The 24808-nt window shown below is 40.9% G+C and overlaps 1 protein-coding gene across 2 annotated transcripts in view; it reads right to left on the reverse strand.

Moving 5' to 3' along the window:
• ST3GAL6 (ST3 beta-galactoside alpha-2,3-sialyltransferase 6) overlaps nt 1–23608 on the reverse strand; it is a 113073-nt gene extending 89465 nt beyond the window's left edge. For both annotated transcript variants that reach the window (XM_075197023.1, XM_075197022.1), the window contains exon 1: nt 23506–23608. The gene's annotated coding sequence lies outside the window, so the exon portion shown is untranslated. The remainder of the gene's footprint in view (nt 1–23505) is intronic.
• Nucleotides 23609–24808: the final 1200 nt, after the last annotated feature.

Genomic DNA, 24808 nt, shown 5'->3' on the forward strand with positions numbered 1-24808 from the left:
AACACAAACCAGAACAGCTCTATGATGGAAAGGGACGCATCTAACAAACATGTGACTTCGATGTAGGGGGTTTAACATGCTGCAATAACATTTTACAAATGTTGGCAAAAAGATGAAAACACTTAATTTAGAAACATAATTCTAAACAAAAAATGGGGCCTACGTGTTCCAGAAATGGTTTGTATAATATATAAGACCTATGATGCCTAGTCATAAGACCAACTGCTGTCATCAGTAAGGAAGGAAAGGGTAGAACTTCCACTTCCTCCTACAGACAGAAAGATCCATAACGATGCTGAAGACAAGACAGCACTGATTATGCTAGATGTGTACACAGAAGACACAAACTAAAATGTTACACTTTTGTATAATTCACTGTAATCACCCACGTGACCTCGGATCCTGTAACATAAATAGGAGCCCTACACCGGTTATATGAGAAATGGAGGACTGAATGACTTACACTTTCCTATCGCAGACTACATGGGTCATATGACTGAGAAATCCACAGTTCACTTTACTATAAGTATACGGACACTATATTTGGGAGGGAGAGAAGTGAAAAACCCCAGAGTGTGCAGCAAACAGTGTTCTCCCCATAAAATTTTGCCAGCCCGGTGGCATTAAGAAGCACCCGGGTGAGGGCAGTTGTAATACTTTGCAATAATATTGAAAAATGTTGGAGGTTATTGCCCACACCTGCCAGGACTGGTCAGACTGGTGGTCAGTGGTGTAACACACACTGCTGGCTGTAGTGATCACATACTGAGAAACAATGGTTTATTCTATTATAATATGACTCTGTTGGGCTCCAACAGCAGGGTGGCAAGTAAAAACAGATGGGTGGAGCACCAGGGAATAGGTGTTGGGGAGGACACTGAGCAAAGCAATTGTTTAGGTAATGTCTTTTTATTCAAGTCAAAACCAATCATGTCACACCCTCAAGGCAATTACTGACAAATTGATGTACAGTTGATAATGTGTATGGGGAGAGGCCAAGGGAATGGTAAAATAAACAGAACAATTAGCAGTCTCAGAGTTTGTGAAGACTTCTAATGCAGAAAAGACTGATATACAGTGATGATCCCAATCTAGTGACTATCAGACAATACATAATATGTCATCCAGCAGTAATAGCATGCTCATTAATATACCATTATATTAGCAGTAATATGATCAATCATGTATGGTGCTCTAATAGGGTTCATGGTGGCAGCAACAACTCTGCTCCTACCTTGGGACCCGTGATAGAGAGAGAAGCAAAACCCGGCTCAGATCACATTAACAGACATACAACTGGATTTTAAGCCCCTAAACCTGGCAGGTGAGTGCATATGATTAGTGAGGTGCCCTTGACGCTGGGATGCAGGCTTAAATGTTTTGATCAAAATCTGAACGACTACCAAGTTTTCATTTTGGTAGATACACACAGATATGCAGTGTTAAGGATAGGCACTGACAACTGACTTTTGTTTTGTATACATATATGGGCATTTATATTGACATGCAGCTACCACCATCCATAATATAAAAGCCTAGTGGCGTGTGTTAGTCTGTGTGTGTGAAAAAAAACAAAAAAAAAACAAGCTGCAGCGCCACCCGCTGGGCGGAGTTATACACTGACCTACTAAATTCTTAGTGTGAGAAAAAAAAAACTCAGAAAGGGCTGAAATTTGGTATACTAAGATGTTTTTAATGTGTTAATTTAATTTGTTAATTGTTAAAAGTGTTTATGAAGATTTTTAAAAAATATATATATATTTCTTGAAGGAGAAGTGACAGTGGGGAGTGGTTGGTGGTTGCCGGGGGTGACAGAGCGAGAGGAGTGTGATACTCAGGACCGCTGAGAGAGATCCCTGTGTCTGGATAGACATCTGGATAGATGTGGCGATAAAGATGAAGGATGAGGTGATGGAGAAAAATGATGAGGTGGTGACATGTGGACAAAACCACGTTAAAAAAAGGGCGCTTTCGTCGGGAAGTAATGCTCTTCCCCTGAGGAGGCCTGGCCTAGACCCAAATGCATGACAAGAACCTTTTTAACACCTTAAGTAGCTTGATTTGACAAGAATGCATGAGTATCATGCACGGGTTAACTTGTATATAATATGAGCTATACCGAGGATGGTCTTATGTCTTCTCTGGTTTTGTCTTATACAGCTGAATTTTCCATGCAGTGAGTAAATCCTAATCATATTTTCTTGTTCCAAATTCAGTCTCCAGATGAAGGACCAGGTTCACCACATGGAGAGCAGCACCTACGCCTCGGGCAAGGACACATGCCCGGAGCTTGGTGTCAGGGCATGAACCTATGGGGTCGATTTCAGAGCATGTTCAGGTGCCTTCTGTGCAAAACGTGTCACTAGTTTCCAGGTGGGCTTCCTTTTCTGTTCTGTCATACTGACACACTGCAGAGGTAAGTGACAATCTCAGAACTGGCACATGAAAGAATGGTGTGTCTCCTATGATATACTGCATGTTCAGGCTCAGGGACAGCAGCGGTATTGCCAGCCTCTGAACTACATACACCCATCTATGCTAAGGAGTCTACCACAAAGGGAACCAGCACTACACCAGAGACAGGTGTATGGTCAGCATCTGTAATACATATGGCTCCTTAATCAAATGATGTGAATGTCACAAGGCATCACAATAGCCGTAATTACAGCCACACACCCGATACACCAAGCATGGTCTTGAGAAACCTTTTATTCCATGCCCATACCACCATTCTGTCTCCATAACGGGGACTAACGCCCTATGGCATGATTGCATCAAGAATATTTGACAGCAGCACAGTAAATTCACTTAGTGGTCTGGAAATGTGCTTTGCCGGTTCCTCATCCTGCGGCAGCGTTCCATCTTCCAAAACCGCGTCTAGGTAGGTAATGGCGCTAATGACACGTACAGAATTTTCTTTTAAATGTTTTATTTGGCAATCAAGGACATTGGAAAGAGGAAAGATAAATCACACAGGCAATGTTACAGCAATGTGCACAGGAGTGTATGGTAGTCTGGCCCACTAATACCCACAGTCACAGACTTCTCCTTGTAAGCTCATTTTATAAAGTTGTAGATATGAGATACTTGCCGATTGGCATCTTTACATTCCATGCACTGGGACTGGCCCGATTCTCCAGTGGGCGGTATATATTCAGCAAGTTTTTGGATACTTGGGAGCGATTCGCAATCTAGTAAGCCAAGACCAAATCTGTGAAATTCAGAATTGGAAATATTGATTCGTCTATCTCTATTAACCATGTGTAGCTCCACCGATTCACCTTGCCTCCGATTATTAGCCAAAGGCTGGGTACACACTATAGGGTTGTGAGCCGGTAATTGGGCCAATCACTCGAAAAACGTCTGTTCGGCCCGATATTGCATTGGTGTGTACTGTCTAACGATGAGCGATTATCTTCCCAAAAGCTCATCATATCGGTTCATTTGACTTGTAAACCAGACTACAAATGTCGTTCCAATTCTGCAGTGTGTATGCACGCACGACCAGATCTCCATAGAGTTTACAGAGTTAGGATCTTTTCAGCTGATAGTTATGACAGATGAAGAGCACAGATCTGAAGGTAAATTGTGCAAAACGTGTATAGTGTACACAGGAACAAAAAAAATTCTAAATCAGCCATTGGTAAAATTGTTATAGATAACACATTGAGAGAAAATTTCTGTAGTGTGTACCCTGCCATACAAATTAGTTGCATTGGCTGCTGAAGGCAGCTTTCACACATTAACTAAATGATGGAAGAATAGTCATCACCATTTGCAAACAATGCACATACTGCACTCAACTGGTCCACCCCACAAACATGTCAATTTTACCATGATAGATTTTAGAAACACAACACATAATAAAGTGTTTGGGATAATGACCTGCTCGAGAGAAACTTTGTAAGAACCTATGTGACAAGACAACATCTGTATAAAACTAGCTATTTTCTAGCTTTCATATATACTACAAAGATAGTTAATACAAATATAATGTAACAGGAATGTTAGTGAAATTCTAAGTAAACAATCTTGCAACATACCCGTTAAAGCAAATCCGTGCAGCTCAGCTAGCTTGCCAACATAAAAAAAGAAAAAAGTCTTGCATAGTGTAGAAAGTTAAATACCATCAATAATATGCTGATTAAAAGCAGTTTACATTGTAACAAAGAAATACTGCTTATCTGTAGAAGAGTTCTATATACACAATTTCTCTTTATTTGCACGATTATAGCAAAACAGATCTTATCTGTGTCAAAGGCGGCTCCGCCTTCGAAACAGATAAGCTCCAATAGTTTTTACACCTATGTTATTATTGATGGTATTTAACTTTCCATATGATGAACGTCCTTTTTTTTTTTTTAAACTGTCTTTCGACCTATCCAAGGCAGGTTGTGGACTATTGGGAAGGAGGAAACTGCTAACAAATTGGACATTATTACACTGAACTGAGTTTATAAAATGAGGTAGTATTTGAGCGCTGGAAGAGGGAAATATATTCTCAATTTATAATTTGCCAAAATATCCACATCCACATCTACAAGGGCATTTAAAACATTCACATAATCCTTGGTCTACTACGTGTAAAAAAAATCCTGAAATCAGGTTTGATTACCCTTGGTGGGCAGTTGTGATTGAGCAGCTTATAAGCATTGAGCTTGCAAAACTATTTCCCCATCTTTTTTCTGCCCATTAATAGGAGAATAATGATCTCTCTGCTTTTAAGCTGCTAGAATGCATTCCTTTTCCTGCTGTTACATTCTTTCATTTTACTTTCATTTACACACAATTATGTAACATCCTTATTTGCTACACTCATAAGTGTGTCTAGGGGGGAGATTCAATTAGCCACGATGTTCATTGAACATTGCGGCTGCGCATCTTTACCGACAGCTCGGTAAAAATATCCGCTCACTTTTACTCTCAGCTCTATGGGGTGTGAGCAAAAATGAACCGATATTTCACAAAAAAAAAAAAAAAAATATGCCGAGGTGCCTCCATGGCCGTTCGAGACAGGGCAGCACGGTGGTTTGGTAGTTAGCACTTCTGCCTCACACAGGGCCGGATTAAGGGGATGGAGGACCCTGGGCTAAGGGGGCCTCCATTCCCCCGTGAGGTAGTGATCCAAGCGGCCCCCTCGTGATCAGAGACGCTCCGCCGGTGATCCGAGCCGCCCCCAAGCAACTTTCCTCCTTCCCCGGCACGCTGTACGCTCTTTACTGAGGAGATCTTGTGAGAGTGAGACTCATGAGATCTCCTCAGTAAGGAGAATACAGCGCATCAGGGAAGGACCACAGTGAAAGCGCTCAGCAGCATTGATCGCTCCGGGGGCGCCCCTGACCGATCAATAATGCTGCTGAGCACTTTCAAGGGCCCCCTGGATGCCAGAGGTCCCTGGGCTGTAGCCCAGTTAGCCCTAGGGTTAATCCGGCCCTGGCCTCACAGCACTGGGGTCATGAGTTCCAGTCCAGACCATGGCCTTATCTGTGTGGAGTTTGTATGTTCTCCCCGTGTTTGCGTGGGTTTCCTCCGGGTGCTCCGGTTTCTGCTCACACTCCAAAAACATACAGGTAGGTTAATTGGCTTCTAACAAATTGAACCTAGTCTCTGTCTGTCTGTCTTTGTGTGCTAGGAAATTTAGACTGTAAGCTCCATTGGTGCAGGGACTGATGTGAGTGAGTTCTCTGTAAAGCGCTGCAGAATTAGTGGCGCTATATAAATAAATGATGATGGAGACATCGCTTGTATATTTTTCTAACTGAATCTCCCCCTAGAAGTGCTTTCAAAATAAATCTGGGGGTTTGGATAAGGAAAGACATGAAAAAGGTGAAAAGTGGAACAGATCTGCTTTGGCCGACTCCTCAACCCGCATACAAGAGATGGGAACAGGACGAGGACCACAGCAGCAGACAGACAGCTCAATCAGCATTTTGTGCCAGGTAATGGAGCTATGACAATAATAGACTAGTATGACATACATTTCTCCCACACCATAAGCAATTATAATATTGGCAACCTATATGTTTACTTTTATACAAGCTGCTCAGTATTTGTATTGTGACTAACAAGTCAGATACCAATAGATTTTATCTAGTTTTAAAATTGCATGTATTATACAAGAAACATTGGAAAATATGTTGCAAGTGGAGTGTTTACTTGCACTGACTAGCCAACAACGGTACCGTATATTTGAATGCGGCTCCCTTCCTTTTTTTACCAACATTAAGTATGTGACAATATTTGAATTGGATTAGGACATGCTCAGACGTTATAATCACGTGGTCTCTGCATCCAGTGGACTGATGTAAATGTGCACCTCTCTAAAGGGTCTAATGAGGCTTGCAAAGTGGTCTTCACCCCTTGAACGTTGCTGTTCTGTGTCACTTTAATTATATCCTAATTCAATAAGGTGAAACAAAATTCCACATTGCCATACATGAGGTATGGGAACATATAAACGTTGTATAAGGAAATAAAACATGAAGATAAATTGTATAAAAACACAACAGGACAGATAATGGACAAAGAGGTACGAACATGGAACAGAGTGGAGTGTAGATTCTAACAAGAGCTTACGTCCTAGGTGTAGAGCGGGTTGCAAAGACTGGAGGAGTTGCTGGGGCATGGAGTGGTGTGGAGTGATAGTTGGTAGCATCAGTGGGAGTAGTGTTAAGTGGGAAGGTGGGAAGCAGTAGGGGATTCTGGACAGAATTGAGAGGAAGGAGATATGATTATAGTATTAATAACATAGTGAAGAAATAAAGTCTAGGGGCCTGATTCATTAAGGATCTTAACTGAAGAAACTTCTTATTTCAGTCTCCTGGACAAAACCATGTTACAATGCAAGGGGTGCAGATTAGCATTCTGTTTTACACATAAGTTAAATACTGACTGTTTTTTCATGTAGCACACAAATATCAACTTTAAATGTCAGTGTACAAATAAGCTATCAAGTATTTGTGTGCTACATGAAAAAACAGTCAGTATTTAACTTATGTGCAAAACAGAATACTAATTTGCACCCCTTGCATTGTAACATGGTTTTGTCCAGGAGACTGAAATAAGAAGTTTCTTCAGTTAAGATCCTTAATGAATCAGGCCCTAGGAGGTTAGCTGAGTGAGTATTGATAGCAGCACTGATAAAGGGGACTTGGTAAGTCGACATTGGGCACTTGAGAGCGAGAGGCACCAGGCATAGATAACGAACCAGGTATGTTAAGTGTGGGTTCAAGGCTGAAACTGAATTTAGAGAGAGTTTCCCAGGAAAGGAGTAACAAGGAAGGATTCAATGCATTCATGAACCTTGCCTACTGTGGTTACTGCGATGCAGAGAATTTTGGTTGGGTACAGAAAGCAACTAAAGGACTGGGTGCCAATGGATTGAGAATGGAATGTGGAGGCAAGAATGGGAACAAGTAACCCCCCCACTGTGAGCATAAATGGGGTGAATCACTGTTTTGGTGGCTGTCCTATCTCTACAGTACAGGTTTGACAAGCTTTCAGCTCACAACATAACCATAACCAACAAGTAGTTCCATCATTATCCAAAAATAAAAACTAAATTCCAGGTTCAAATCCAGCTTAATATACTATTAAAGCAATGTAAGTACAAATATAACCTGTAATTCTTTTTTATTGAGACTTTCCCATCATCCTTATCAAAGTTGAATGTCTAAAGATTTAATGAGTCCACCAATGTCAACCCATTATTAAATATTTTTTGCTGCTGTGTTCCAGGAAAATAACGGACAATGCACACCTTTGAGTCTTCACATCCCTATAAATATAGCTCAGAAGAACAAAGGGAACCCTGGCTACACCAAATATTTAGGAGAACAACTGTGAAGCATCAAAGGGCATAAGGCATAAAACGTTTAAACGTCTGCATGTTCATCGGTGCCTGTCCTAGCATGCAACAACAAGCTCGGTACAAAATCCTGCCTTAGCTGGGAACAGTGGGCAGACTAATGAATGAGACTGACATGAGACCACACATCAGTTACCGAAGTTGCTCAGTTACTTAAAAACAAACTAAAAAAAAACCCACAAAAGCGGTATAGCATTTTAGAACAAGGTTTATATAACTGAACTAAAAGGCTGAGCTGAGTGTTTGCAACATGGTTTGATGTCATTATATGCAATTTGTTTGTAAAATAATCAGCTGAATGCACAATACTGCTTGGTAAATAAAGAATAATAAAACCCAAGGATAATAGTACTATGCAGTACAAAAATGCAAATACAGTTTGTAACAATGGTGCTGAAATCTCCATATACCTATTCTTTAAAGGGCCAGTGTTTGTTATGTAGATCTAACTACTAGATCAAGGTGCTACTCAAAAACAATTTCCCTTCAAAGTCTAAGTACACACTGAAGAATTTTCCTACTGACCTTTTATCTCAAAGATTGCACCTCTTACTGAAGGTCCAATCAATATGACCATTCATGCATACACACTGACACCATTTACTTTCAGATCTGGTCCTCTAGACGTCAGAGAATGACAGCACAATATTCATTAATTCTAGTCACATTGTCATTAAAATGACTTGTTATAGCTATCCACATGTCCTAATGAATTTCGTTAGGTTCTGTGACTCTGAAACTAAACATTCCGTCTCAGAACGAACAAATGAATTATTCCTTCTACAGCACTGTCTACATTTATTCACCAAGACATTCATCGCATCGGCTGAAAAAAACACGACTCTGTAAACTCTATGGAGATCGTGAGCATGAGGGCATACACACTACATGATCGGTTGGAAAATATTTAATAGTACGCCCAACCAAATTAAACAATGATCGGCACTTTGGGACGACTTTAGATCATCATGTCACTATACACACTCACACGATATCTGACCAAACAGTCGGACGTCGGCTGATTGGAGGTTTTTTGTGCAATCATCGGGCCAGTGTGCACCTAGACTAAGTCAGTATTTCTTTTATCTGGAAAGGATAAAACTAATTTTAGTCTTATAGCACAGGAGACATCTGCAGTGATTATTTTCTCTCCTGTGTCTGCGGAGAAAGTACTTCTGAAGAACTCAGAATCCTATTTACATATTTTAGTGGTTTTCACTTCACTTCCGACTAAGAACGACTTATACAGCCACAAACTCCATCAAAATGTTAACATCTCACCAACAATATACTCCCTCCCCCCTTATGAATCTATTTATGTTCTATATGCTAAAGTAGGCAGGATGTACCTGCATGCAAAAAATATAAAAAATATAAAATTGTATTCGCTCACCTTGTACCACAAGATCATTTGTGTAAAGTTGCACCCTTTTAATTTGCATCTAACTCTAAAATTACTATGCAAGATATGGTCAACAGAGAGTTGTGTCTGCTTCCATTTTGTCTGTCACACTTTCATTTCCTCCTGGAAACTACTATGACCATAATTATCTCTCACATGTCCATTACAATTAGAACACAGCCTCATTACGCTACCAGTCCTATATCACAGCATGTATGGGTACTAAATGATCCCAAGGCCTGATAATCGGATTTAAATTGATCTTATAATTATTGGATCTATTGTTAAACTTCCGGCCTTACTAACAGGTCATAGTGACGTTGGAAAACATGGAGCCATATCCGACAATCATTCAGTTAGACCAACCACGTGTGGTTAGCATACGAGTGACAGGACAGCTCTGGTGCAGATGAAAAGACTGTGGAATACAAGAGGTAGAAATGGCAACTGTACTGAATAGACTTACTAGCACTGCTATATTAAATTAAATTAGTAATGGTCATTTTTTGATTCTATTCCAAATGTGGTTCACAAATCTATATTATAATCTTGCATTTTGTTATGTTAATTCATTAAACAGGTTTCTCAAGATGCCATTATACAGCTGAAATATCCATTATTTTGAATGCGCTTATAATTAGCGCTTATTGTTCTTAGCCTGAAATATTTTTATTGTTGATCTTTAATAGGATTATGTATTGATTTAATATAGCTTCACTGATTTACTTATGTGTAACTGGGTATGGTTTCCAGTTCTGTAGCAAAGCTTCCTGTTCTGACTGCATTATTTCCATACAGGTAAAGCAGTGAGGCTAATCTGCCTTCTTGTCATGATACAACTTCAACCTTTAATAATCTGTTGAATCTACAATGAATCTTATAATACTACATATTTCATCATTTACGTTGTAGCTAATTAGCAACATTTGACAATCTGCAAGTGACCAAATTTCAGCGTGTGATCTGCAGCTGCAAAAAGGTTAGCTCTGATAGTACATTTCTTATTTTTAACAATTTAATATCCATTGTCATACATGACACTAGATCCAGTACCCATTATGAAATATGGCAGAAGGTGAAATGTTCAAGAGTGGTACATCAAGGCAATCCCACCTTCTCTAGTTAGTTCAAAATATTTTTTCCAAAACTAAGAATTTGGATGTTCCCAGATTAGTAATAGTGGGACTCCAAAAGCAGCTTCCCTAGCATCAAAACTAGACTTAGGGTGGCCTTTTTAGTCGAGTAATTGTCATGCCACTAGGGGCTTCTGCTTCTCTATCTATAACATAATTATACACTTTAAACCAGTAGGGGGCGACAGGCAGGCAATCAGACTTCTTATGAGAATGAACAGCCGACTTCCTCATCACACGACTTCCTCCATATAGCTCATCCAATCAGAAGAAGAGAAGGAGGAAAGAGAGCAGCACATTCTGCCACACATGCTCTTCCTCAGCTCTGGAAACATCCCAGAAAAGGGGCATTAACCTACATTTACAAATTTGTGGAAATTGGAAAAATACAAATGGTGAAAACAGCAAAATCACCAGCATCATGCCATTATACATCTGAAATCTCCACACCTTTTAATGATGTTATAATGTGTAAACTGCTTTTGAATATATCTAGAACAATGGTTGAAATGTAACTAAACATACATTTTCCATTATAAAGTGCAACAACAAAGTACAAGATGCGTCCTATTATAAAGGTTAGGTTACCATAACCTCTGATCATTTGGACAATTCAAACCCTTTTGCCAGGAGGAAAAGGCTGTGCGCCTAACAGTAAAACGGCACATTTCCTAAATAAGTTTTCCCTACCAAAGCAAGCTTATTTAAATAATCCTGGCCTGAAAAATATAAATCTTGTTTATCTAGTTAAGAGCAAATCCACACTTAAGCTGGGTACACACTACAGAATTTTTCACCAACTTTTTATGCCGAGCGATTTTACATGCGATCGATGATCCGATCGCTCGGTCCATGGACTGCATACACACTAGCCTTGTTTTAGACGATAAAGGGAAGAGCAGACGTCCCGTTAGCAACTTTTTACAGCCATGTTGTCGTGAGCAATTACTGTAATTTTGTACTCACTGTTGTGGATCGGTCGGAAAATTATACACACTACACAACGGAAACTAGATTGGAACGAAAATATTTAACGGTACGGCCAACCAAATGAGGAGACAATCGTCCATTTGGGCAGACTTTCCACCATTGTGTCACTGCACACACTGACCCGACTTTTGAACGAGCGGTCGTAGGTCGGCTGATTGAGCCGATTATTGGATGAAAACCGTGTAGTGTGTACCCAGCTTTAGGCTAGGAACACAATGGAGAATTTTCTGACCAATCCGTTATCTACAACGATTGTACCCACAACTGAAGGTCCCACCGGTCAGGCGATTCATGCGTACACACTACACACAATTTACCATCAGATCTGTGCTCTCTTCATCTGGTCCTATGGTCGTTTATAGAAAGACAGCACAATAGCCATTCATTCTTTCCAGTCACACTGATTAACCGCCTTGTTATAGTTATCCACACGTCTTAACGAAATTTCGTTAGCTTCTGTGACTCTGAAACGAAACATTCTGTCTCCGAACGAACAATGAATTATTCCATCTATAGCACTCTCTACATTTAGTCACCAGGACATGTTCATTGCCGGCATCGGCTGAAAAGACCATGACCCTGTAAACTCTATGGAGATCGTGATCAGGAGTGTATACACACTGCAGGATAAGGTGATTGGAACAAGATTATTAAATGGTACGACCAACCACATGAAACGACAATCGTCACTTTGGAATGACTGTCGTTAATCGTGTAAGTATACACACTAATGCAATATGTGACCAAGCAGTCGTTTATAGTGTGTCTGGCTCGATAATTGGCTGAAATAACCTCCAGTGTGTACGAAGCCTTAGCAACAAATGCCATTTATCCACCCAAGACTCGTACATCTTGATCTTTAAATCAAGATGCTCAATGCATAAAAACAGAATAGGCATTAACACAAAATTGCATGTGCGCTGTATTCTGTTAATTTCTATTGGAAGGTTGTAACCTGCACATAGTTGTAGCCATCCCACAGCAGAAAAAGAAAATGTTTTGCGTTAGTGGCTTCAAAGGAGGAGAGGAGGCACATGCCTTTTATATGAAATCATCTCAGAAACACGTCTACAATGCATACATGTTATCAAAATAAAACATTCCCAGGAGCTGGGAATGGCATCAAATCATCAGATAAAACGGACCATAAAAAAAAAAAAAAGGGGGAATAGAACGCAGTAGCATGGACTCTTATCTGTATCTTTTAATTATACTTAGCAACATCCACTAAACCAGAATGATAAACACACTACATATCTCTTACAATACACTGCTGTCAAATTATTGCAAATCTTACCTTTTGATGTTCTATAAATGGGGTTTCTTATCACTAAGTATCTATAAATGTTTGTGTAATGCCTCATTCATACTGCTCCAAAAACCCGGGTTTTGGCGGGGAAAACCCAGACGACCCGGGTCAAGGTGCAGTATAATGGTCCCAGATCTAATACCGAATTAGACCCAGGTATTTTGGTGGGGAAATTCCCGGGTCTTCCCCAGGAAGCCTGCACTATGAATGGGGTGACCCAGGGTTTTTCAACCCTGTTCTCACCAGACACAATGTTAAAATTAAAAACAAAACAAAAAAAAAAAAAAAAAAAAATCACAAGAGGAGCCAATCAGAGCTCCTCTTGCGATGTTGCCATAGAGACTCCGGGCAGACTCCAGGAGAGCCTCTGCCCCCCCGGCAATATCCCGGGTTCATATACCCAGGATATAGCCTGGGCGGCAGCATGAAAGCGGTATAAACCACCTTCCATGCCAGGACTCTGGTGTCAAGTGCTGCTTTTGGTCACATGATACAAAATTAAAAACCGGCCACCCATCAAAACCTACTGGCTAAATATGGTACTGCATTCATATCCCCTGAATTGTAAGAGAGGTTCCTATTAGACAATGCATGATGCAGGTGTAGTTCAGCAAAACTATAGAAAAACAGTACTTTATTCTATTTGCAATTAAGCAGCAGAAACATATTAAACATGTAAGCAACAAGATGTACATATCACAATGGATGGATGTAACCCCTAGTTTACCACAGTGTGTAGGGAGTGATATACTAAGAGGACCGTCCACACGTTACATAGCAATTCAGTATTTGTAACTATGGATCAAAAATTGTAACGCCAACTAAGCTACTATCATGTCACTTCTGGAAGGGAAGATTTTGCCACTTACATGTTATCACACTTTGCCATGCACATACAATTTGCCCAGTCACGAGGAGCAGACTTGCTATAATCAAGCAAGAAGATACTGTGGATATACAGTATTTGTCGTCATGCAGTAAAAATCTGATTCGGTCATGAAGATGCATTATGTACATGCTTTGTATTCAGAAGCAAAGTTACAGAACATATGGATGTAGAACATAGGCTGTAATTTCATTTGCATTTGTTTACACAAAGACCAATTAGAATAATTATCCATTACACAATCACTACAGCACATTTCAGTTCAAGTTTCATTAGAATAACTCCTTAATAGACTATGACTAATCATAAAACTGTGGACACTTGTAAATATATAGACTACTATGCAACTGCCGTCATAGACCTACGCTTGCAGCTTGTGCGAGCCAAGTATTGCACACCAATCTACTTCACCATCTGGTTTAGCTGGATAACATTTGTTTACTTAGGTCTATTTTAGAGCAAATATGTCATAATACTAAAATGTATTGCCACAAATAGAGATCAACAGATCACTACTGCCATATCTGTGGTCTACCTGGGGAGAGCGGGACCCTGTATTCTCGTGTTTGAGCTCCACATTTTTTTAAATTACTATAAAGCTTCATTTTAATTGTGTTTGAGTAGTCAAAGCACCTCCATGTTATCCCCAGAAAATGTTTCAAGCAGGGTGGCATTAAGGTAGTAGCCGGATGGGGGAAAGATGTTGGAGGTTATTGCCAACACAAATTATATATAAAGACTCTTGCGGTTATTGTCCGCTTGTCGGTCGGACAGGACACACACATATTATTTATAAAGACTCTTGCGGTTATTGTCCGCTTGTCGGTCGGACAGGACACACACATTATTTATAAAGACTCTTGCGGTAATTGTCCGCTTGTCGGTCGGACAGGACACACACATTATTTATAAAGACTCTTGCGGTTATTGCCCACTTGCTGGTCGGACAGGACACCATATTCTTTTTAGAATTCATTATTTTTATGACTGACTGCCAGGACTGCTCAGCCTGGTGGTCAGTGGTCCATCACACTTTGCTGCCTACAGTGCCCATTATAAGAGGACTCTGTCAGACTCCATGAGCCTAGTGGCAAGTAAAAACTCCCCGATACTCCACCCGGCTAGTTCCTGGGGAGAACACCACACCTATACTAGACTCCTATCTTCAAAATTGACAACACAATGGCATGCTGGAGATGAATTGAGCAGGGGTAGGACAACAGTCAGATTAGAACAATAACAGCCATGGAATATTTCCATTTTGGCTATTTGCACATGTCCATGCATAAGCATCCAAATATTTATAACAGGTAGAGAGCGGCTCCTGCCATAGCGATATCGTATGACTGTGGCCTCAAATGTACCTCTATATGAAAAAAAGATCACCAATCCCCCTGACAACTATATAATACAATATTAGTAAGATGCTCTGTAGTAAGTGCATTTGGTAATTAGAAATACATTGCCTCCAGTGATATAATGAGGTTGGATTGCACCTCCACTTCCCTCCTGGGTATAACAAGGAGTCTGATTGCTAAAGTTCCCCCTCAGTAAACACCAACCTTTCAGTCTTTACTGCCACCAAACACGTAAACAGTCTCCTGTTGTCACAGAGGTCAACAGAGCTGCCCCCTGTACTGTATTAGCTTGGACTGTAATATAATCCTGCAGGGCAAGGAAAGATGGGACAAAGTAGTCCCGAGGCTCTGTAACCTGTCAAAGCCTCTTCACAATGAAGGCAGCTATAAAGATATTTATATCTTTACAGCTGCCCCTTTATATTTATTAACAAATATATTACTGATTAGCTAGTGTGCTACTTTCTGTTTGCTATACTAAGGGATATATAAAAAGTGCTGGTTCTTAAAGGGTCCTGCACCTATTCACAGCTGGTACCAAGTGAAGTACTGGTGCATAGCCCAGCTGCTGTGATAACCTGGTATTAAGGCTTCCACCACGGGAGTAACCAGGGCTTGGCCTGTTCCAATCCAAGTATAAACTGAGCAGCCGGCACTTCAGGTCACATATTTACACCATTCTCGATTCGTATGACATCGATATTTAAACATATTTAACCTAGTGTAAGCGACTCACATTTACATTTTCTTACTATTCAATTAGAACAGATTAAATGTTAAGCTCAGACTTTAACCTCTGCGGGAGGATTCCGTTCTCCCCTGAGCTCCCTTTACACCCGTTACGGTCTGACAGGTGTACCACCACAGTCACACTCCCTACCTACCAATGTCCTCCTCTGTTTTGTGTGTGAAGAACATTATGCACAAATCTCTATTTGTAATATTCTATTGTTCGATACTTCTTTATATTGTTGAGCTAAAGTAATTATCCCTGTAGGTGTCTCCACCTCCTAGGTAAACAATAAGTAAGCGGTAAGTACATGTTGTGTCACTAATTAGCTGGTAGCCAAACCAGGCTAACTGACAGATGTCAATGGATGAGGTCTTCTGCTCTATCCTGACTGATGAGAGATTAATGGCACAGAGGACCGGCACAGACATACATACCAAAACAATAAGGAGATAGGAGCTCAGCTTGTACTATAGAATATGCATCACATGGACATACAGTATATTATGGTGCTGTATCTATTGCAGCTATAATACACAAAATTGTCAGTAACACGGTTAGTGTGTGTATATATATATATATATATATATATATATATATATATATATATATATATATATATATATATATATATATATACACACACACACACACATACATATAAACATATATTATGGTTTATTTTTATATTTCACAATCATTATCTATTCAGGTCCTGCAACACATATAATCCATTCTGCAAAGCAATCCTCATTTCTCTGCATTCTGCCTTTACTGAAAGTGGATCCAACGAACATTTATTAACAAGACAGGAAACTGCCATATTGTCTTTTCAATCAGGTTAAAGTAATTAATCACAGATTCTAGTGGAACCTTTTTTTATCCCCCTTTCCCCCCCTACACAAATTGGTAAAATCAAAAAGACTTCTAAGGAAACGCAATTGTAAAACAGGTCACATAATAGTGAATGTCTCTTAATTACAAAACAAAACAAAAATCAAGTACACAAAAAAGAAACTGACTCAAAGCAGGTTTTCCAATTTTTCCCTTTCATTTACTGACATGTTTTCATTACCAGAAATCTGCTCTGCGATACAATACTGCCCAGGGTAGTAGCCTAGCCAACAAATAAAAAATATAAAAGCAACTCTGCCTGGAATAAATAAAAACTGTAGAAGTAAAGAAACAAAAAGAGAAAGATCAAGCATGTACGACTTATTCTATAAGTAAATGCAGCGATCACATCATCTAGCCGTGGGCCAAAATGATGCCATTCCCTGGAACAGGCAGTATCCGGGAGAAAGTCGTGTTCTCTGAGGTCCAATAGCACTACCCGAAATTCGGGAGCCTCCCAGACATTCCGGGAGAGTAGGCAAGTATGCCTACGTCTTGCTGCAGCAGATGACCCAAAATAAAATGACTAGCAGTGGGTTTAGTTTGTTCAGCCAAGTGGCCGGGTCCCCCTCACACACCAGACAAGTGGGTTATAAGATGGTAGCCCATTTCAGCCTGAGGAGGGAGCCAGGGCATGGAGCAGGGCTCCTGAAAGTATAGCTAAAGGGGCGGGAGCTGGATTACCCTCTGCCAATATTCACGTAAACACTGTAAAAAGAGGGGCAGGAGAGCCCATTGCAAGTGTGAACCATATTGTACATCTGGAAGAATCATCTGTACCACAGACTGATGTGCAACAGTCCTTGTAAGGAATTTTTAAAACAATAATCACCATTCTGCTTACAAGACCCTGGGCGCCCATTATCTGTTGTAAGCCTGTGACTTAAGCTGGGTACACACTACAGAAATTTCGACCAACTTTTTATGCCAAGTGATTTTACATGCGATCGATGGTCCGATCGCTCGGTCCATGGACTGCATACACACTAGCCTTGTTTAGGACGATAAAGGGAAGAGCGGACGTCCGTTTAGCGACTTTTTACAGCCATGTTGTCGTGAGCAATGACTGTAATTTCGTACTCACTGTTGTGGATCGGTCGGAAGTTTATACACACTACACAGCGGAAACGAGATTGGAACGAAAATATTAAACGGTACGACCAACCAAATGAGGCAATAATTGTCCATTTGGGCAGACTTTCGACCATCGTATCACTGCACACACTGACCAGACTTTTGAACGAGCGGTCGTATGTCGGCTGTTTGAGCCGATTATTGGACGAAAACAGTGTAGTGTGTACCCAGCTTTAGGCTTGGTACACACTAGTGTTTTCAGCTGATAATTGGGCCAATAATACGATAAACAACCAGTTGGCCCGATATCACATTAGTGCAGAGGTTCCCAAACTTTTTCAATTCGCAGCACCCTTAGGGGCATATTCAATTACGATCCGATCCGCGGTAACGCGCGTTACCGCGGAAAATGAGCAGTACGGCCGTTAATACGGTACCGCGGATTAGATTCGCGGCCGTTCCGGCACGATCCCGCGGATCGGGATCGTAATTGAATATGCCCCTTAGAGTCTCCATAATTTTTTCAAGGCACCCCTCCAAAATAATTACCGAGCAGTACCGTTTTATAAGTAGTTGGGTCAAAATAATGTAATCGGTATATAGGTCCGAACAGAAATACTTAGTAAGTTGTTTGCAAAAATAATAGACATAAATCCAATGGAAAAAAATATTTTTATATATTTTTTCCAATTATATTTCTGTCAAAGAATAATTTACAGCTAATACCAACAGGAATAAGATCAAACAAAATAAAACAACATGTACAAAAATCATCACACTGTTGCCACCCTTCATCCACACACTCCGCCCCTTCTCCATCCTCACTCTGTTGCCCCCTCCTCCATTTTCTTGCCCCTCCACTACTGTTTCCTATCACCATTTCCCCTCCCCTTTCTTTACTTACCATACTTTACCTTCTTTCTTCTATCTCTTCTGTCTTGTTACCAATCCGGCGGCGCCCGGGACCCAGCATCCTCCTCTCCCCCGCCGCTTCTCACTGAATATGTCCGACGTGATGACGCCACGCCCGACATTCAGTGAGAAGCGAGGACGGAGGAGGATGCTGGGTCCCAGGTGCCGCCAGATTGGCAAGTTTTGTTTTTTTGTTTTCTTTCTGGCCACGGCACCCCTGTGACAGCGCCGCGGCACCCGGAGAACACTTTGGGAACCACTGCATTAGTGTGTACGCTGTGACAATGAACGATTATTGTTCTAAAGCACACTAGATGATTTTTAACCTGAACTTGAAAAAAAAAAAAGGCCTAGCATTTGATCATGCTAGAACGGACTGACCAGAATGGGAAGACTTTGACGTGGGTTGGTCAGCTTAATATATTTTGCAATATGTGGAACTAACATTCCCGGATAGATTATAAATATATGTGTTACACATGGAAGGAGCGCAGCTAAAAGTATTAGGTCTAGGTCGGCCATAGCTGCAGTTACAGCCTCATCTGTGGACAAAAACGTGCAAGAACATTTAATGCATAGATGTAAGGAAAGCATTTCATAAGGAGTCATGAATATATATTTCAAGGATTCCTATAGGCCGGGCTTCTATCAAGATCGGTTTTCATACATGACCTGTTTTGCTTGTTTCCAGGCTTCTCGTTTGATATAGATAAATCAGTGACTGTGGCATTAAACAACATCACACAGCCAAATCCTCTAAAACAATATATAGAATATTTAGGGATATGCCTTCCCAATCAAATACACAATTTGCATGGTATAAATACTGAACATTTGAATAAAACAACTCTCACTGGGGAGGGTGACTCGATACATAATTTCCTAAATGACTTTATACGTTGCAGGTATTTTCTTTACCCCTCACCAAAAACCATGAGGTAATTATAAACACTTCATTCAGAAAGTTAATACCAGACATTATTCGAATATACCTGTGGCACCTACGTAATCATCAACATTTATTTATATAGCGCCAGCAAATTCCGCAGCGCTTTACAATATCGGATATCTCATCAATTGCACTAGATAACCTCCTAATGGCAAATTGGTCTGCCTGGCACAAGATACAGAAGAAATGGAAGCTTCAACTTTACCACTCCCTGTCATTTTTCAATAACAAACAACTTATGTATGCAGGCATTTAATTCACAGATCCCCTACCGCAACAACATAGACCTTCAGGGAAAAATATGGCAAGTTTTAAATAATACAATTGCCTGCTTTTGCTGTTTTAGTATATTTTATTATCTTATTTGCTAATCGCAAGTTAAGTGCGAGCATGTGCCAAGAAATGTTTTTTGAAATACTCTACAAGGACTACATGTCCCCCATAAGGTCTCTTAGTATCGGCATGAGGGCACTATTCCTGAAGCATCATAACATTGTTTAGGAGACTGATTATATATATATATATATATGCACAACTGTTGAAAGGCTATTCCAGGCCTGTCCATTAAACTTACTAGAGGCAGCAGAAAACTTGTTATAATAATCTCAGCATCTACTAAAAAAAAAAAAAATGTATCCTACAAGTTTGGTTTCAGACCATTACCCTTTCCATCATCTCTCTCATAGAGAAACTAGCATACTTATTCAGAATGGACCTGCTAGAGACCACTCCTCATAAGGAGAGACTAGCGAGTTTTAGGCGGTGTGGGAATGATATATACTATAATATAAAAACACAAATCAAAAACAGCTTTCAAAACACGACATGGTATGAACCCAGCAATGTATTAGAGGATCCGCCCATTGCATTTTAGCATTAATAATTTACTAATATTATCTTGTTAGTAAACAAAAGGAGCCACAGTGGTGCACTGTTTTCAATACGCAGTTCGATAATCTTCCCACAATTGTTTTTCCTACTCTTTGTTCTTTATATTGGAGTTTATTAAATTAAAATAATAATAGTTTTAGGTGTCACATTTCAAAGGGAGCTCTGTTTCATATATAAATATATATATAATTTTTTTTAAAGCATTACTGGTTAATCTATACATTTTTATAATCGATCTCTTCCCTCCCCTTAGTGGAGCCCTGAGAACTGCAAGGTGATCCAGTTTTTCCCAGGGCCCCTCCATTTCTGTGAATTCCTGCAAATCTATTTCAGTCACCACTTTAAAATGGTCACTGAGATGGGTGCGAGTGAGAGGCTGAAGTTTCTGCGATTGCTGCTTCTAATTGGTCAACGTGGCCACACGCCCCGCCCACATCGTCACACGGCTGAGCACTGGGAAGAGAAGCTGCGTGTAATCGCCCAGAGATCCATTGTGGGGAGTCCTTGGTATTGTTTTTTCCACCCTATTTGGGAGTTAAGAGTGACACTAAACTAAAAATACAAGTTTCCTTATGTGGCTGGGTCTCCCTCATATCCCCCACATGTGGTACAGAAAATAGCAGCCAAAACATGGGAAGGGTTAATTCTCAATGCTGTGGCACCAAAAGAGACACGTTGCTGCGCTGGGCGCCAAAGATAGAATATGCAAATATATAATTTTTAAAGTGTGTAAAGATAAATGTATGGCACCAAGGCACCAGGAGAGTTAAAGCCTGAGTGGGTTAGGGCCCAGCGCTATGCTCAGGGTGTAGAAATGGATACATTTTATTTTAAATATGTTTTAAGCAAAAGTACTTAAAATTATTTAAAATGTGTATAATAAAAAATGTATTTGCCCACTGCTCCAGTCCCTGGCCATGGGAACCGAAGCAATATGGTGCCAGAGATGTCCCCCGTCCTTGGTGGTCTATGGGGGGCTGCAGGTGCATCTCCTGAGAACAGTGATGGCATGTAGCTACCGACCACTGTTGCAGTACAGTTGGCAAAGAGCAGCGACAGCCAGGTGACTGTTCCCAGGATCTGGTCACTCACCCTCTGGAGCCGATGTCAGCTTGAGAGAAGAGCCAAACTCTAAAGCTTCTAAAGATTAAATATCACTCCTTAGACTCTCCAGCACCAGGGATGGAAAGGAGTCTGAGCCTTCCTTACCCTTGTAGTGCATGAACACATCATCTGTTCTTAGCAAGCTTCATGTATCAGCCTGAATAGGTTAAAGAGACAGGAGGCTGGATTATCTCCTGCCAGCATGTGTATAGAAAATGGTATTTAAAGAGCAGCAGAGCCCAACTTTACTTCTGGATGATAACCATTACCTCAAACTGGTATGTAATGGTCCTTGTAAAGATCCTTTAGTAGAAATAAACATCATTGTTTTCAAGATCCTGCGTGTCACTTATTTCCTGCTGTATCCTGTGACCTGTAGATAAGAGCTAAATTCTAATCTGGTCCCTGGCTGTTCTATGTTAAACTCAGTACCCCGAGTCAACACTCTGTATGCTACCCAGCAGATCCAAAGTAAGTGGTCAAGAGAAACCAGCCATCACCAGCAAAGAGGTGCTGCAGCAGCTATACCTAACATCCAGGTGTCAGTAGCCTGCAAAGATGTGCTGCAGCACCTATACCAAACATCCAGGTGCCGGTAGCAACTTATCTCCTACAAAATGTACAACTGACACTTGCTGTTGGTGAGTGTCTGGTGTGCGAGAACAGTAGCAGTGGTCAGTAACGGCTGGTTACTGACAATAACACTGAACCACAAATAAACTATACAGAGAAAAGAGTAACTCCATTCTGTGACACCTAATATAAAGAACTACTTTTTAACTGCATAAATTGCTCTGCAGACAGCTAACCATGTGCATGCACAGTGGTTGGAAAAATAAATGAACACACTTTTTGTGTGTGTGTGGGGGGGTCCCTTGTGCATTTTGGTAATCATTTTGAACTAATTTGCAAAAAACAACCAAAGCCAGGTCAGCATAACTGTAAAACGCGGTGCAATAGCTTTCTCTCAGCAGATGTAACTATCTCTAACATGCAACGCCTGTTGTATTAGAGATGGCTCTTCTTACATATATTTCTGAGTGTAACATGATGATTCTTTATATTGAATTATCTTGTATTTTACATTTAGAGCACCCAACCATCAGCACACCCCACTTCACCCCCACCACATACAGAATTACTTTTTCTACAATATATATGAACTTTATTGCACCAACTGTAAGAGCAAAAAATACATTTTAAACTCTTGCAATCCCTACAACATTTGTCCAAATATACTCAGGGCCAAAGCTATTTTAAGTACCGTCACTACTATCAACAATTTTAAACTTACAGTAACTACTCACATAAAAATAAACTGTGCCTCATCCCATGAAAGTCACAATTCAGCAAGTTTAAGTCTGCAATACTTCTCTAAACATTATCAGTAATTTGCCTGGACTGCCCCATTACAAGGAGCCTTTTAAGACAGCATGTAGGATAGTTCAACATTTAGCTCACATACAAATCGTGTGGCCCTTTTTAAAAAGTTGTAACACAGGATCTTATTCTATGCAGGTCCCCTGGGCCCAACACACTGACAAAAAAAAGATGTAACAAAAGCTCTATTCACTTTCTTGGAAACCGCTACAGCTTCACTGCAAACAAAGAAAACAGATCTTTCACCACAACAGTGCAGGGCTGAAATCCACATGTCTGGACCCAGCTCTACACAGCAGACTGAGGGGACTGGGAGGAAGGGAGATCCTTCTGTAAGCAGCAGGAACTGCGCCATGTCAGGGGGGGCTCACAGGAACCAGCCTCCAACTACTTCATGAACTCACACAGAAGATGGCCAAGTGCTGCACAAAGGCGGCTGGAGCAGCCATCCATCCACCCCGACACCAAACCATGATAAATGCTATAATTAAGCCCGATATAACGTGGATCGATCAAGCTATTAACTCCTGCGATGCCACAGTGCGGAGGAGGGTTATTTGGTGTATTTAGACACCCTATAAGGGGTCCAGCGTTGTGTAAGGCGATCAGGGACCCATTCCACTTACTTGGGTTGCAGAGTGCGGTCCGCTAGCAGCTACGGGGTGAGGAATGAGGGGAGGGGACTGGTTTCTGTAAGCCCAGTCTACACGCCGAGAGGAGGCGCCTGCCTGGGGGCTGGCTGAGGTATGGGGGGAGACCATAATAATATAACAGGAGAGACCCACACAAAGGAGGAGGAGGGGGGGGGATATCCTGTGTAAGGATATATATATACATCGCTGGTGTCAGCGGAGGACAGACGTATACACATCACATATTATACACACTGCTCTATACACACAGAGTACGTTAGACGTGACAGAAAGCGCAGTACCAAGATGTGAGGATGCCTATTACTACTTCTGTGGTTTTCTTTGTTTGATTCAGACACTAAGGGCAGTGTTTGATAACCTGTGACACTCCAGGTGTTTGTGAAACTACAAGTCCCAGCATACCCTTCCAGCAATAAGCTGATGTATGTTGGCAAAGCATGCTGGGACTTATAGTTTCACAAAACAACTGGAGTGTCACTGGTTAGCCAAGGCTGCACTAAGGGGTCAATGCATCAATAAAATGCGGTACAGCTGAATAGGTTGGCAGTGAGGCATATTTAGGTACCGCTTAGATGCACCATGCCGGGGCTACTCTGGGAGCCCCGGCGTAGTGACCCCTATACTGCAAACTTTTTTTTCCTGCTTAGCGGCAGCACTTCCGCTGTACCGGATTCTGCGAAGCCAGAAAGGCTTCAGCAGAATCCCATTCGAAATGACAAATAACACCGTCCTGAGATGGCGTTACCTGTCCGTGCAATGCGAAGCTTAACAAAGCTTCATGCATTGCAGAACATCGCAGTACCCATAGTAATCTATGGGGACTGCGATGCTGCACGGTGTCAGCCTAAGCGGAGGAGATATCTATGAAATCTCCTCCGTTAGGCAGTTCATACATAGCAAACTTACTTAAAAGATGCGGAAACAGCCGTTTTCGCATCTTTTAAGTAAGTTATTGCTTGATGCATAGACCCCTAGTTCTTATCCTCTGTGTTACTTGAGACCATTGATCATGACGTGTTGTTTAACCATAGACACATTTTGTGTTTTTTGTCTTGTCTTTCCTTTGCCTAACACACTTTTTTTGCCTTAATTTCTGACCTTTTGCTTTTGTTTGTCCTCCAATTGATTTTACATGTGAAATTGGTGGAGTCTGTGGGATGCAAAACATTTTGAGGTTTAAGGGAAGAATTCAATTGGCCACGTTACTGTAAAAAGTGCGGTCTGCGCACTGTTGCCATTATTATGGTAATAGTGCGCTTAAATACCGTTATTACGG

Source organism: Mixophyes fleayi, chromosome 2 (assembly GCF_038048845.1).
Source record: "Mixophyes fleayi isolate aMixFle1 chromosome 2, aMixFle1.hap1, whole genome shotgun sequence".
In the NCBI taxonomy this organism is placed as follows: Eukaryota; Metazoa; Chordata; class Amphibia; order Anura; family Limnodynastidae; genus Mixophyes; species Mixophyes fleayi.